The 14,269-nt window shown below is 37.0% G+C and overlaps 1 long non-coding RNA gene across 11 annotated transcripts in view; it reads right to left on the reverse strand.

The window, feature by feature from the left end:
- The window catches only part of LOC102155979, a 236,219-nt gene that overhangs the window by 210,464 nt on the left and 11,486 nt on the right, over positions 1 to 14,269 (reverse strand). Inside the window, exon 1 of one of the 11 annotated variants that reach the window (XR_005381125.1) lies at positions 7,683 to 7,890. The exons of the other annotated variants lie outside the window; for them this stretch is intronic. This is a non-coding gene — a long non-coding RNA (uncharacterized LOC102155979). Of the gene's footprint in view, positions 1 to 7,682; positions 7,891 to 14,269 lie in introns of those variants that run through there. 11 annotated transcript variants of the gene reach the window in all.

The following is a 14,269-nucleotide window of genomic DNA, read 5'->3' on the forward strand; positions in this document are numbered from 1 at the left end:
ACTATTTTAGATTTTTCATGTAAGTGAAATTTGCTACAGACAAATCTGTAGCATTTTTCCCTCCATGAAACTGGTCTATTTCACTTAGACTAATGTCCTCCAGGTCCATCCATGTTGCAAATGTCAGGATTTCCTTCTTTTTTAAGATTGTGTGTATATACCACATTTTCTTTTATCATCAAAATCACACAGGTTACTAAACAGCTGAGCCAAAAATGAAACTCTGATCCATTGCCTCCAAGCCTGGATTACTCCCTTTAGAGCAAGCCATAAGATGGCATACTAGTCTATTCTTTTATCAAATGATTGACCTCTAGGATTTAAAGCCCCATTTATAGTGATATGGACTTAAACTTTCCACCTTTCTTCTGGAAAGATTTCACATGATTGAAAAAGCTTTGTCTTCTGGAGCAAGGAGCCTCAGCATGAGAGAAATATAAAATGGAAGACGAAGTAAAAATGAACTTTGGTGGAGGATGACTGGATCTCAGAGTTGTTAGTTTGAGCCCCATGTTGGGTGTAGAGATTACTTAAAATTAAAAAATCTAAAAATAGTGAGCAGCTGAATCAGGACCCATTGACTAATAACACATGCTTTGCAAAGTTTGATGAATTGGTCCCCAAAGTCCACAGTGGCCCACCTCTTTGAAGAGGCAGCTCAGCCAAAGGCAGAGAAGCTTCAACCTTCTCCTAAAGTTTTGTTCCAGATCTTACTAAAATGAAAGGATAAAGTTTCTTGGGATCTGGGTACATTCCCACCATAAAATAAGTAAAACCTTTCAACTTCGCTTATTTTCATGCCAAAAAGCAACCTGTTTAAATACATCAGTGACCTTTCATTACCCAGGATCCTTCTTTTTGCCAGGAATTCTCTTGTAAAAGATGACTAAGACCAAAATTCCAGCTCTTGGATGCAAACGGGTACAGACTGATATAGTTATGAGTCACAGACAAGCTCAGCCAGAAAGAGAATACAGCCTGCTTTATTGTTTAAGTCAAGCATGACATTTGAAATCCAAAACATATATTGAATGATTTTATCTTAAAAATTTGAGCTAATGCACATTTAAGGAAGGCTCACTGAACAGATGAAGTATTTGATCATGGCTTTTCATTTCTCTCTAACATATGTTTATGCCCAAGAAGTTTCTATCAACTCAGTACTTGCAACAACCCTGCCAAAATTAAAAGAAAAGAAGATCATCCCATACTTATAAGATGCTTTTTTCTTTGCATATCAATAAGTCCTCTTTCAAGTTGCTATGTTTCACTTGGTGCCCAAAATAGAGCTCCCCAAAACACTTTAGAAAATGAGCTCTCTTAGAGAGTTGAGAACCTACTGTTAATCATTGCTTTCTCCCTGAATGTGCAAAACATGCACATCATTCTCTTTTTCTTCCTACCCATTGGCCTCCTCCCTCTTGCATTTTGATTTGGCCCATTGTTACAACTTCCATCATCCTGATTTTAAGATTTCACAGGTGGAAGATGTATGGCTGTGGAATACTGGTACTCCTTGTTTCATGATAGATAATGGGTTTTCATAAATTCCATAAGGAAAATGCTCATTGAATTTTAAAAAAATATTTTGTCCAAAAATTACTATTGCCTTGCTGATGCTGAGAAGAAATGTGGGCATTAAGGAGGGCATGTGATGTAGTGAGCACTGAGTATTATATGCAATTGATGAATAACTGAACTCTCTACATCTGAAACTAATGATACACTATGTTAATTAATTGAATCTAAATAAGATAAGGTTGTTTGTTTGTTTGTTTGTTTGTTTTTTTAAAGGAAATTCTATGACAGCACTGGAATTAATGCTCCTCCTGGGTCTAGCCTCCTAAAATGAAGACTTAAATAATTGATAACGGGTTTGGGTGTAGGAAAAAATTCAGCAGTAAAAGAACATCTGCAGAGTGTTATATGTTAAGGGATGCTATTGATAGACTATTCCAGGCTCCTGCCTGGTGAATGAGCAAGGGAGTTAAATCTTGTATATCTATAGAGGTTTAATTTTAAAAATGATTTTCTCTATCCCTCTGTGTATATGTATATTTGTGTCACTCCAGTATTTATTCTTGTAAATAGCAAGTTAGGCTTCTGAGTGTAGTACAAAAAAAGCAGTGACAGTGAGAAACAATATATGTATTCATTCAACTCTAACTGGTATATCCCAACTTTCGCCAGCTTTTAAGAAAAAATTAGTTCATATTTAATCTCCCCAACTTTTTTGTTTCTGGCTCTCCAAATGTTCATACAAGAAAGTGCAATTTTCCCCCTCAGATTCTTTTCAAATAGCTCCCAGTTAAAGTGCTCACAAATGCCTGAGAATCAGTTCTGGTCACCCTCTCAGGTCCCCAGGGACATATGAGCTCCCCTTCACATTTGCCTTGATGCCAGTGTTAACAACCACGGACCACCATGTTAGCCATACAGAAAATTTGCTACTGCTATGATCAATGGAAAGAGTAGAGCTTAGCACCCCCAAAATTCAGGCAAGGGAGGAAGGTGGAGTGGAACAACAGGAGGAAAGGAATCTAAGAGAACATTTCTTCATTTCTAACAGGTTTGTGGTAGGCAGAAGAATTTCCCCAAATGCCTAAATCCTAATCCCTGGAACCCATAAGTAGATTTCCTTACAAGGAAAAAGGGGCCCTGCAAATGCAATTAAGGTTAAGGATCTTGAGATGGAAAAATTATCCTGGACCCAACCTAATCATATGAGTGCTTCAAAGCAGAGAACCTTTCCCAGCTGAGGTCAGAATCAAAGGGGGTTTTGAAAGAAGGAAGAAGGATCTAAGAGATGTAAAATTGCTGGTTTTAAATTAGAGGAAAGATGCCATGAGTCCAAATATGTGGGTACTGCAAGAAGCTAGAAAAGACAAGGAAACAGATTTTTCTCTGGAGGAAATGCAGCCCTACCCACACCTCGATTTTCACCCAGTTGAAATCTGTGTTTAATTTCTGATCTACAAAATTGTAAGATAATAAATTCATACTGTTTAAACCACTAACTTTATAATAATTTATTATGGCAGCGATAGAAAACTAATACAGGGTGATCATGGTTGAGTGATTTGGCTCTTCTGTCATTATTCTGGATGGGTGCCTCCAATCAGGTGCCTCCAATCAGGTTACTGCCTCCCGCTGGTTCCAGAGCTCACTCATCAGAGCTCCAGCCACCATGACGAGGCCCAGAGGGAGGAAGGAATTTTTTTTCTTCAAAGTATGCTCAGCAGAAGTGGCCATCAGCCCCCATGTGACAGCTCTTTCTAGTCACTCACTCCTGAGTACCAGCTCTTCAATAGGGTGGCTGACTGCCGGAAGTAGCAAAATACTGATTACAAAATCAACACTGCCTTTTAACCTTCACCTTTTAATACTGAAATTTGTCTTCAGTTCCGATTCTCTTGTGCTCAGCGTCTTCAGTGCTGCTGCTATGCTACTCTTTCCAAACTCAGTTTAACTTCACTTTTAACCAGTTGAGTACTGGGGGAACCGTACCACACTGGTTCTGAGCCTAGCTTTTAACTTTATCAGCTTGTTAAACAGCAGCCCATCAGCAGAACAACATCATTAACCCAGGTATCTCCTTCAGTCACTTCTCATTTTGTGCATCTGCACCATGTTTAATGTGCTGGCTGTTGTGGAGTTTCCCCAAGACGACTGGGGACAATATGTCCAGGCTCCATCCAGGGAGTGACCCATCAGCAGCCAGCCTTCCAAGGTCACCCAAACACATACGGATGCTTCGCCTGCCCCTGGCTTTTTAATCTAAGAGTCTCGGGATACTTGCATCTCTCTCTCTCTCTTTCTCAATCTAACACACACCCATGAGTTAGCATGTCTGCTTCCACTGATGGAGTCCAATGGATAATAACTCTGTTCTCTAACTTGCCTAACTTAAAGCATGGCATTGACATGCATGTGTATATAAATGGTTATGTATGTGTCCTGATATACATTTAAATTTAATTTGATTTAACAGACACAAGAACGGCAAAGACCAGGGAGTAAAAAGTGGGTGGCAAGTTTCATTCTTCTGCATGTGGATGTCCAATTTTCCCAGCACCATTTATTGAACAGACTGTCTTTCTTCCAATGGATAGTCTTTCCTCCTTTATCGAATATTAGTTGCCCATAAAGTTCAGGGTCCATTTCTCGGATTCTCTATTCTGTTCCACTGATCTATGTGTCTGTTTTTGTGCCAGTACCACACTGTCTTGATGACCACAGCTTTGTAGTACAGCCTGAAAGTCTGGCATTGTGATGCCCCCAGATATGGTTTTCTTTTTTAAAATTCCCCTGGCTATTCGGGGTCTTTTCTGATTCCACACAAATCTTAAAATAATTTGTTCTAACTCTCTGAAGAAAGTCCATGGTATTTTGATAGGGATTGCATTAAACGTGTATATTGCCCTGGGTAACATTGACATTTTCACAATATTAATTCTGCCAATCCATGAGCATGGAATATTTTTCCATCTCTTTGTGTCTTCCTCAATTTCTTTCAGAAGTGTTCTATAGTTTTGAGGGTATAGATCCTTTACATCTTTGGTTAGGTTTATTCCTAGGTATCTTATGCTTTTGGGTGCAATTGTAAATGGGATTGACTCCTTAATTTCTCTTTCTTCAGTCTCATTGTTAGTGTATAGAAATGCCACTGACTTCTGGGCATTGATTTTGTATCCTGCCACGCTACCGAATTGCTGTATGAGTTCTAGCAATCTTGGGGTGGAGATTTTTGGGTTTTCTATGTAGAGTATCATGTCATCAGCGAAGAGGGAGAGTTTGACTTCTTCTTTGCCAATTTGAATGCCTTTAATGTCTTTTTGTTGTCTGATTGCTGAGGCTAGGACTTCCAGTACTATGTTGAACAGCAGTGGTGAGAGTGGACATCCCTGTCTTGTTCCTGATCTTAGGGGAAAGGCTCCCAGTGCTTCCCCATTGAGAATGATATTTGCTGTGGGCTTTTCATAGATGGCTTTTAAGATGTCGAGGAATGTTCCCTCTATCCCTACACTCTGAAGAGTTTTGATCAGGAATGGATGCTGTATTTTGTCAAATGCTTTCTCTGCATCCAATGAGAGGATCATATGGTTCTTGGTTTTTCTCTTGCTGATATGATGAATCACATTGATTGTTTTACGGGTGTTGAACCAGCCTTGTGTCCCAGGGATAAATCCCACTTGGTCATGGTGAATAATTTTCTTAATGTACTATTGAATCCTATTGGCCAGTATCTTGTTGAGAATTTTTGCATCCATGTTCATCAGGGATATTGGTCTGTAATTCTCCTTTTTGGTGGGGTCTTTGTCTGGTTTTGGAATTAAGGTGATGCTGGCCTCATAGAACGAATTTGGAAGTACTCCATCTCTTTCTATCTTTCCAAACAGCTTTAGGAGAATAGGTATGGTTTCTTCTTTAAACGTTTGATAAAATTCCCCTGGGAAGCCATCTGGCCCTGGACTCTTGTGTCTTGGGAGGTTTTTGATGACTGCTTCAATTTCCTCCCTGGTTATTGGCCTGTTCAGGTTTTCTATTTCTTCCTGTTCCAGTTTGGTAGTTTGTGGCTTTCCAGGAATGCGTCCATTTCTTCTAGATTGCCTAATTTATTGGCATATAGCTGTTCATAATATGTTTTTAAAATCGTTTGTATTTCCTTGGTGTTGGTAGTGATCTCTCCTTTCTCATTCATAATTTTATTAATTTGAGTCTTCTCTTTTTTCTTTTTAATAAGGCTGGCTAATGGCAAGGAAGAATTATAATTCTAAAAAAGTATACTGCACTAGTACACATGTTTCCATCTCTATCACCTCATTCTAGATGACAACCATATGAAATAATTAATTCTGTCTCCAATTTTGAGGAAGGAAATATGTCCACAGAAGTGTATGGACTTGCTCAAAGTCTCCTATTACTGATATTCAGGCAGGTTTTCAGTCCAAGTCCTCCTAATAGTTTTTTAGAACCCTTTCTACTCTTTCACTGCTCTGGACCTAGTTCCACCTAAAGGTAGGATCTATTTAAACAAACTTGTTGGTTGAGCTCATGGCTTTTTTCATTAAAAAAATAAATCTTTAACTTATAGCAAAGCAAACAGAATTGCTTTTAACCAGTTCATAGAATGCCAGTATTACAGATTCTTGCCAAAGACTACAACCCTAAACTCTCCCAGTCCAAACCATATCAGAAGCCAGTCCAGGAGAAATACTATTTAGGAATCAGTTTTATATGATGCAGCCCATTGACTACCAAAGAAATACAAATTTAAATGGCACTAGTTTGGCTCAGTGATAAAGGACAATAGAAGAGGCAAGTCTGTGAAATTCGTATGTAATCTAGTCTCAGATGCTATGAAGACCCATTCCTCCTTATAAGATCCCTGAAGAGAAATTTCAGTCATAATTCAGAATTCGGGAAACACTGTGCTTTTTTCAAATACTACTTAGTTTTTCATCTTTCGTAGACTCTAAATTTTGTAAATAACTATATTACCCTCCCTTCATTGGCCTTGAAGGAAGCGCTAAGTCAAATTTGCAGACATATCTCAAGATTATGTGGTGTGTATGGCTGTGCCATAATTGTATTTTTAGTTTAATTATCATCTTGATTTTTTTAAACTAATTAATTAATATTTTTAAAGAGAGAAAGTGCATGCCTGAGTGGGGTGCCAGGGGGAGGAGGAATCTCAAAGAGGCTTCATGCTCAAGATGGAACTCAATGAAGGGCTCAATCTCACATCCCTGAGATCATGACTTGAGGTCAAATCAGAAGTCTGATGCTTCACCAAATAATCAACCCAAGCACTAATCCACCCAAGTACCCCTTTCCCAATATAATGCATTGCATTCATTTTTATATTGCTTAAAAACTGTATGGAACTTGGTGGTTAATGCATTAAAAGAAATAATGAACTTTTGGTTTTGTAAAGCCAACTTAATAATTAAATCATGTAGCTTTCTATATTTCTGGCTTAATGCTGAAATAAAGCATGAATAATCCTAAAATGATATGATTACTATTCTTAGGTGATCCTTTATAAATATCCACTGATCTAGCTGAACTTTTGAAGGAGCTCTAGGGAAAACTCCTCAAAATAAAGATTGCTGGCAGGAACCTAAATATCAGACATTATCTAGGTCATGGTTAAAACAGAATTGCTATAACTTTAAATTTTACAAGTGTGTTTAAAAGTGTTGAGGTTTTATTTTGAACAGAGATTACAGATAAATACTTGGAATTGGTTAAATCTGAGCCAAATTCAGACACCTCCCCTCCTGCCTTAATTTCTTCATAACACTCCTTCCTTACATTTCAGTTTCCACAATTAAAAATTTTAAGTTGTTTAGATGATTAAATGAGATAATGTGCATAAGCACTCAGCACACTGTCTGGCATAGAATAAGTCAACAAGTGGAAACCATTGTTATCATAATATGGTTGTTAACTCAAAATGGCAAATATTAGCCCTTGATCTTATCACCGTTATTATTATTATCTCAGAATAAAAAGTGACCCCACCAAGGACACTTGAAATCAAGGTTAAGACTTTGCTCAGAGGTAGCAATGCATCGATTCTCATGGTCACACAAGTGTTTGTTAGAAACTTCAAAGTTTTCATGTCAGTTAACTAAAGAAGCAGAAGCTTTTGAGTATAGGAGTTATCAAACACCTACCAGTATCATAGCTCCTGTAATGTGTGCATTTGAATACATCCTCAAAAACCCATCAGGATCACTTAACTTCAGAGTGAACCCCTGTATAACCAAATGATTTAACTTGTTGAATAGAGCTAATTACTTCATCTATCAGGTTGCCAAAGCAATTGTGACAAAAAATGATTTTAGTTTTAGCACATATTACCCTTAAGTATCCTTCTTAATTATTAGCTATCAACTGACTGAACTGCTTCTGGGAAATATTAAAGAAACCTGGATGCAGAGCATTGTGTTTGCTTCTTACGATTGTCATTTGTTTGTCAATCTATTTACCTACCTGTTCATCTACTTGTGGATTTTTTTTCACTTAAATAAAAATAGAAGTGAAAATTTTTGAGTCAGATTTTCAATTTAGGATTATATTTTCCCTAAGAAGTGAGGGTTCCAAGATATTGCAGGTCAGCTATGCTACACATACAAATATACTGATCTGTTATTTCTCTGAGCAAATGTCATTTCCTGAAACCTTTTGGCCATTGATGCAGCTGCTTTGTATTTAAAAGAATTAATTTTAGCCAGTGTAACAAATCTATTTTTATATGTATGACTTCTGTATGTTTTTAACTGATAGTTTTATTCATAGTAGGGACTGTTTCTTGTTTTTTTCCACTTCCAAATGCCCGGTGCCTAAAATGGGTCTGATACTTGGAGACCATTCTACTCACTGAATTACTGAATGAATGGATCCGTTAAATTTCACCTATGAAAGCAATACATAATACTTATAATCACAGTTTTGACTAAAAATACTTTCAGTAGTATATAAGAAGTCCCTTCTGCAGACAGTTAAATTAAATAAAACAACAGAGTGTGATATAATGCTGTTTTGCTCATTTCTGTATCCTTTAATACTCTGTCTGAGAAGTCTAAGTAATGGTAAGATGGCATTGTCAGTGATATCGGTGTTTTTAGAATTGCCATCATTAACCTGGCATATTTAGAACAAATATTGACTTAACAAATCTGAAATATTCCCCTTTTAGGCCTCCAAAGTATAAATTAAGCTTCTAATAAATCATCTTTCTTCTTTAGCTAGGTTTAAAAATCACAGTCAACCCAGATACTTACTTTCGAATCCCATATTCTTATCCTTGTAACAGTTTAGTAAATTCCTAGATTTTTTTTAAAAATATAGATGGATTTAAGTAATTCTAATGATTTGAATTCATTTTGCAAACATTTCCCAGCCTATGACTTAAGGAAATGTTCAATATATCTTTTTTAAAGATAGCTATTAACTAAGCTGAAATATTCTCAACACACTTCATTATGTACAAAAGCTCCAAAAGTGTTCTGAATAAAAATGACTTGCTAAGATTCAGTAATATATTATCTCATATTTACATATTTCGTTAATAGATTTACATGAAACTATCAAATAATTGTTCTGGTTATGCTTAGAATTTAAAATTTTACTTGTCTTTTAGATAATACAAAATAATTTCCAAGGCAGTTCTCTGAGTATTTGTCTTATCTGATTATGTGCATGCATAGTTGACATTTGTTGAATATTAATCATACTTCAAAAGAGCAAAAATAGATTCTTCTTCATTCTAGGTATTACTGGATTCTGGATAATTATTGAACAGAATGATTTTTTTCTCAAATTTACCACACAAATGAAGATATTCAATGTTTTCCTTCCAGTCAAGATTCTAAGTATATCACTATCAACTACTTTAGCATAAGCACTATTGCTTTGAAAAATGTTTCACATAAATTTTGCTTTAGGAATTGATGGTTGCTGATGTTTGTAAACATCAGCCCAACCTGATTCTTCAATAAGGCAATATGATGAGTGGTCCTGGCTCCATATTGAAATGCCAGTAAATACCCATAAGATAAATTATGTTGGAATTCCAGGCATTTTAGGTAGTGCCTTGAGAATATGCACCAACATGGTAGGTTGAGAATATGCACTAATATGGCACATCAAGAATATGTGCCAACATGGTAAGAAGAAAAAATCTATAGAATTCTCTTTATATTTATGTGAGGACCATAAATCCCCACTTAATATGCCATAAAATAAACGAAAGAGGCATCTGAATGCCCATTTATGTCTCAGTCTATGGGTTTCCAAATCATCAAATGCCATAAGTTTTCTTGGTCACTAAAGACTTTTTATGATTGAGCACCACTTCTGCCAATGACAGATACACGGCAGCAGAAACTTGGAACTTGGTTTTTAAATGATAAGTGTCTGTACAGAGCTAGATTTACTAGGAAACAAAATTTAAAAGATTTTTATGAAAAACTACTTATGTGGCAAAATTTAACTCTAAAGGGTAAATGTACCAGGGGTGGGCCGAGATGGCAGAGCAGGGTCCCCAAGACCCCTGTCCCCACCAACTTACCTAGATAACTTTCAAACTATCCTTAAAACCTACAAATTCAACCTGAGATTTAAAGAGAGAACATCTGGAATGCTACAGAGAAAAGGGTTTTCACTTCTAACATGATACACTGAGAATCAGCACAGCAAGCCCCTTGCCCAGAAGACCAGCTGGAAGAACAGGGGAAGAGCAAGTTCTTGACCGAGCAATGCTGAAAAGCTCCAGGGAAGTCAGGGACTTACAGTATATAGAACCAGAGGGTACCCCTCCTTTTTTTTTTTTTTTTTTTTTTTTTTTACTTCGTCAGTATAACTCGTTTTTATATCAGACTGTAAATTTCCATTTTTCTCTCTTTTCCCACCTCAACTACAATATTTTACCACCTCTTCATTTTTAAGATTCTTCCTTCTTGACTCATATTTCCATATTTCTACAATTACAGGTCCTAGATATATTTTCCACTTCTAGATTCCCTTCAACATACTCAACTTAATTTGGGGAAATAAACAAGATTTGTTTTGTTTTGTTTTGTGTTTTTTGTTTTCTCTGCCTTATTTTGTTCTACAATGGCGGAAGTTAATACCTCCTAAAACATGACCAATATGCACCCAGAGCCAAGTGGTATATTGTGCTGGTTCATTCTGTGAGATTCCTCATTCCCTTTCTGCCCCCCTCTTTTTATCTATTTACGTTTTGGTGATCAATGTTGGGGCCCTCTACAAGTATTTCTGGTTTATATAAATTTGGAACTGAGCATCTTCTAATATGCAGAACTTAATATAGTCAGAAATAAGGGGATCACCCTCTAGAACCCCTCAGGTAGACTACATTCTCCCTTCACTACAACTTCTTCATCACCATCTACCAGTCCCCACACCTTATTTTTTCTTCTCCTTTTTTTTCTTTTTTCTTTATCTTTTCTTTTCTTTTTTCTCGTCTTCTTTAGGATTCCTGGCCTTTTATTTTTTACTACTTTTTTTTTAATTTGTTTTTCACTTTTAGTGGTCCTTTTGTTTTAATTTGTTCTGATCTTTATTTTCAATTTCTGGTTTCTGACCTCGGCAGAATCATCTAGGGTGAAATTTACTTAGGTCGTGGCTGATATTCTTGATACAGCCCACTCATACAGCCACTCTGCACTGAGCAAGATGACTAGAAAGAACTTACCACAAAAGAAAGAATCAGAAACAGTACCCTCTCCCAGAGTTACAGAATTTGGATTACAATTCAATGTCAGAAAGCCAATTCAGAAGCACAATTATAAAGCTACTGGTGGCTTTGGAAAAAAGCAAAAAGGAATCAAGAGACTTCATGACTGCAGAATTCAGGTCTAATCAGGCTGAAATTAAAAATCAATTAAACGAGATACAATCCAAACTGGAGGTCCTAATGATGAGGGTTAATGAGGTAGAAGAAAGAGTGAGTCACATAGAAGACAAATTGAAGGCAAGGAAGGAAGCTGAGGAAAAAAGAGAAAAACAATTAAAGGACCATGAGGAAAGGTTAAGGGAAATAAATGACAGAAGGAAAAATCTATGTATAATTGGGGTTCCAGAGGGCACCAAGAGGGACAGAGGACCAGAAAGCATATTTGAACAAATCATAGCTGACAACTTCCCTAATTTGGGGAGGGAAACAGGCATTCATATCCAGGAGATAGATCCCCCCAAAAGTCAATAAAAACCGTTTAACACCTCGACATTTAATAGTGAAACTTGCAAATTCCAAAGATAAAGAAAATCCTTAAAGCAGTGAGAGACGAGATCCCTAACTTATATGGGGAGAAATATTAGATTAACAACAGACCTCTCCACAGAGACCTGGCAGGCCAGAAAGGACTGGCAGGATATATTCAGGGTCCTAAATGAGAAGAACATGCAGCCAAGAATACCTTATCCAGCAGGGATCTCATTCAGAATAGAAGGAGAGATAAAGAGCCTCCAAGTTAGGCAGAAACTGAAAGAATATGCGACCACCAAACCAGCTCTGCAAGAAATATTAAGGGGGACTCTGTAAAAGAAAGAGGAAACCCAAAGAAATAATCCACAAAAACAGCGACTGAATAGGTATTATGATGACACTAAATTCATACCTTTCAACAGTAACTCTGAATGTGAATAGGCTTAATGATCCCATCAAAAGATGAGGACTTCAGACTGGATAAAAAAGCAAGACCCATCTATTTGCTGTCTACAAGAGACTTATTTTAGACCTAAGGACAACTACAGCCTGAAAATGAAAGGTTGAAGAACCATTTAGCATTCAAATGGTCCTCCAAATAAAGCAGGAGTAGCAATTTTCATATCAGATAAATTAAAGTTTATCCCAAAGACCGTAATAAGAGATGAAGAGGGACACTATCTCATACTTAAAGGATCTATCCAACAAGAGGACCTAACAATCATGAATATTTATACTCCTAATGTGGGAGCTGCCAAGTATAGCAATCAGTTAATAACCAAAGCAAAGACATACTTAGATAACACACTAATACTGGGAGACTTCAACATGGTGCTTTCTGCAAATGATAGATTTTCTAAGCACAACATCTCCAAAGAAACAAGAGCTTTAAATGATACACTGGACCAGGTGGATTTCACAGATATTTACAGAACTTTACATCCAAACTCAACTGAATACACATTCTTCTCAAGTGCACATGGACTTTCTCTTGAATATACCACATACTGGGTCAAAAATCAGGTCTCAACTGGTACCAAAAGATTGGGATTGTCCCCTGCATATTTTCAGACCACAATGCTTTGAAACTTGAATTCAATCACAAGAAGAAATTTGGAAGAAACTCAAACATGTGTATATCAAAGAGCATTCTGCTAAAGGATGAAAGGGTCAAACAGGAAATTTGAGAAGAATTAAAAGGATTCATGGGAACTAATGAAAATGAAGATACAAGCATTCAAAATCTTTGGGCTACTGCAAAAGCAGTCCTAACAGGGAAATACATCGTAATACAAGCAACCCCCAAAAAGTTGGAAAAAGCTCAAATATACAAGCTAACCTTGCACCTAAAGGAACTGGAGAAAGAACAGCAAATAAAATCTACACCAGGGATCCCTGGGTGGCGCAGTGGTTTAGTGCCTGCCTTTGGCCCAGGGCATGATCCTGGAGACCTGGGATCGAATCCCATGTCGGGCTCCCAGTGCATGGAGCCTGCTTCTCCCTCTGCCTGTGTCTCTGCCTCTCTCTCTCTCTCTCTCTCTCTCTCTCTCTCTGTGACTATCACAAATAAATAAAATTTTTAAAAAAAATTTAAAATATTAAATAAAATAAAATCTACACCAAGCAGAAGAGAGTTACTAAAGATTCGAGTAGAACTCAATGAAATAGAGACCATAAGAACTTAAGAACAGATCAACAAAACCAGGAGTTGGTTCTTTGAAAGAGTTAATAAGATAGATAAACCATTAGCCAGCCTTATTAAAAACAAAAGAGAAGAGACTCAAATTAATAAAATCACGAATGAAAAAGGAGAAATCACCACCAATACCAAGGAAATACAAACGATTTTAAAAACGTATTAGAAGCAGCTATATGCCAATAAATTAGGCAATCTAGAAGAAATGGACACATACCTGGAAAACCACAAACTACCAAAACTGGAACAGGAAGAAATAGAAAACTGGCACAGGCCAATAGCCAGGGAGGAAATTGAAGCAGTCATCAAAAACATCCCAAGACACAAAAGTCCAGGGCCAGATGGCTTCCCAGGGGAATTCTATCAAACATTTAAAGAAGAAACAATACCTATTCTACTAAAGCTGTTCGGAAAGATAGAAAGAGATGGAGTACTTCCAAACTTGTTCTGTGAGGCCAGCATCACCTTAATTCCAAAACCAAAGACCCCACCAAAAAGGAGAACTATAGACAAATATCCCTGATGAACACAGATGCAAAAATTCTCAACAAGATACTAGCCAATAGGATCCAACAGTACATTAAAAAGATTATTCATCATGACCAAGTGGGATTTATCCCCGGGATGCAAGGCTGGTTCAACACTCATGAAACAATCAACATGACAGATCATATCAACAAGAGAAAAAACAAGAACCATATGATCCTCTCAATAGATGCAGAGAAAGCATTTGACAAAATACAGCATCCATTCCTGATCAAAATTCTTCAGAGTGTAGGGATAGAGGGAACATTCCTCATTATCTTAAAAGCCATCTATGAAAAGCCCACAGC

The sequence above is a fragment of the Canis lupus genome, chromosome 29, assembly GCF_011100685.1.
Source record: "Canis lupus familiaris isolate Mischka breed German Shepherd chromosome 29, alternate assembly UU_Cfam_GSD_1.0, whole genome shotgun sequence".
Lineage (NCBI taxonomy): Eukaryota > Metazoa > Chordata > Mammalia > Carnivora > Canidae > Canis > Canis lupus.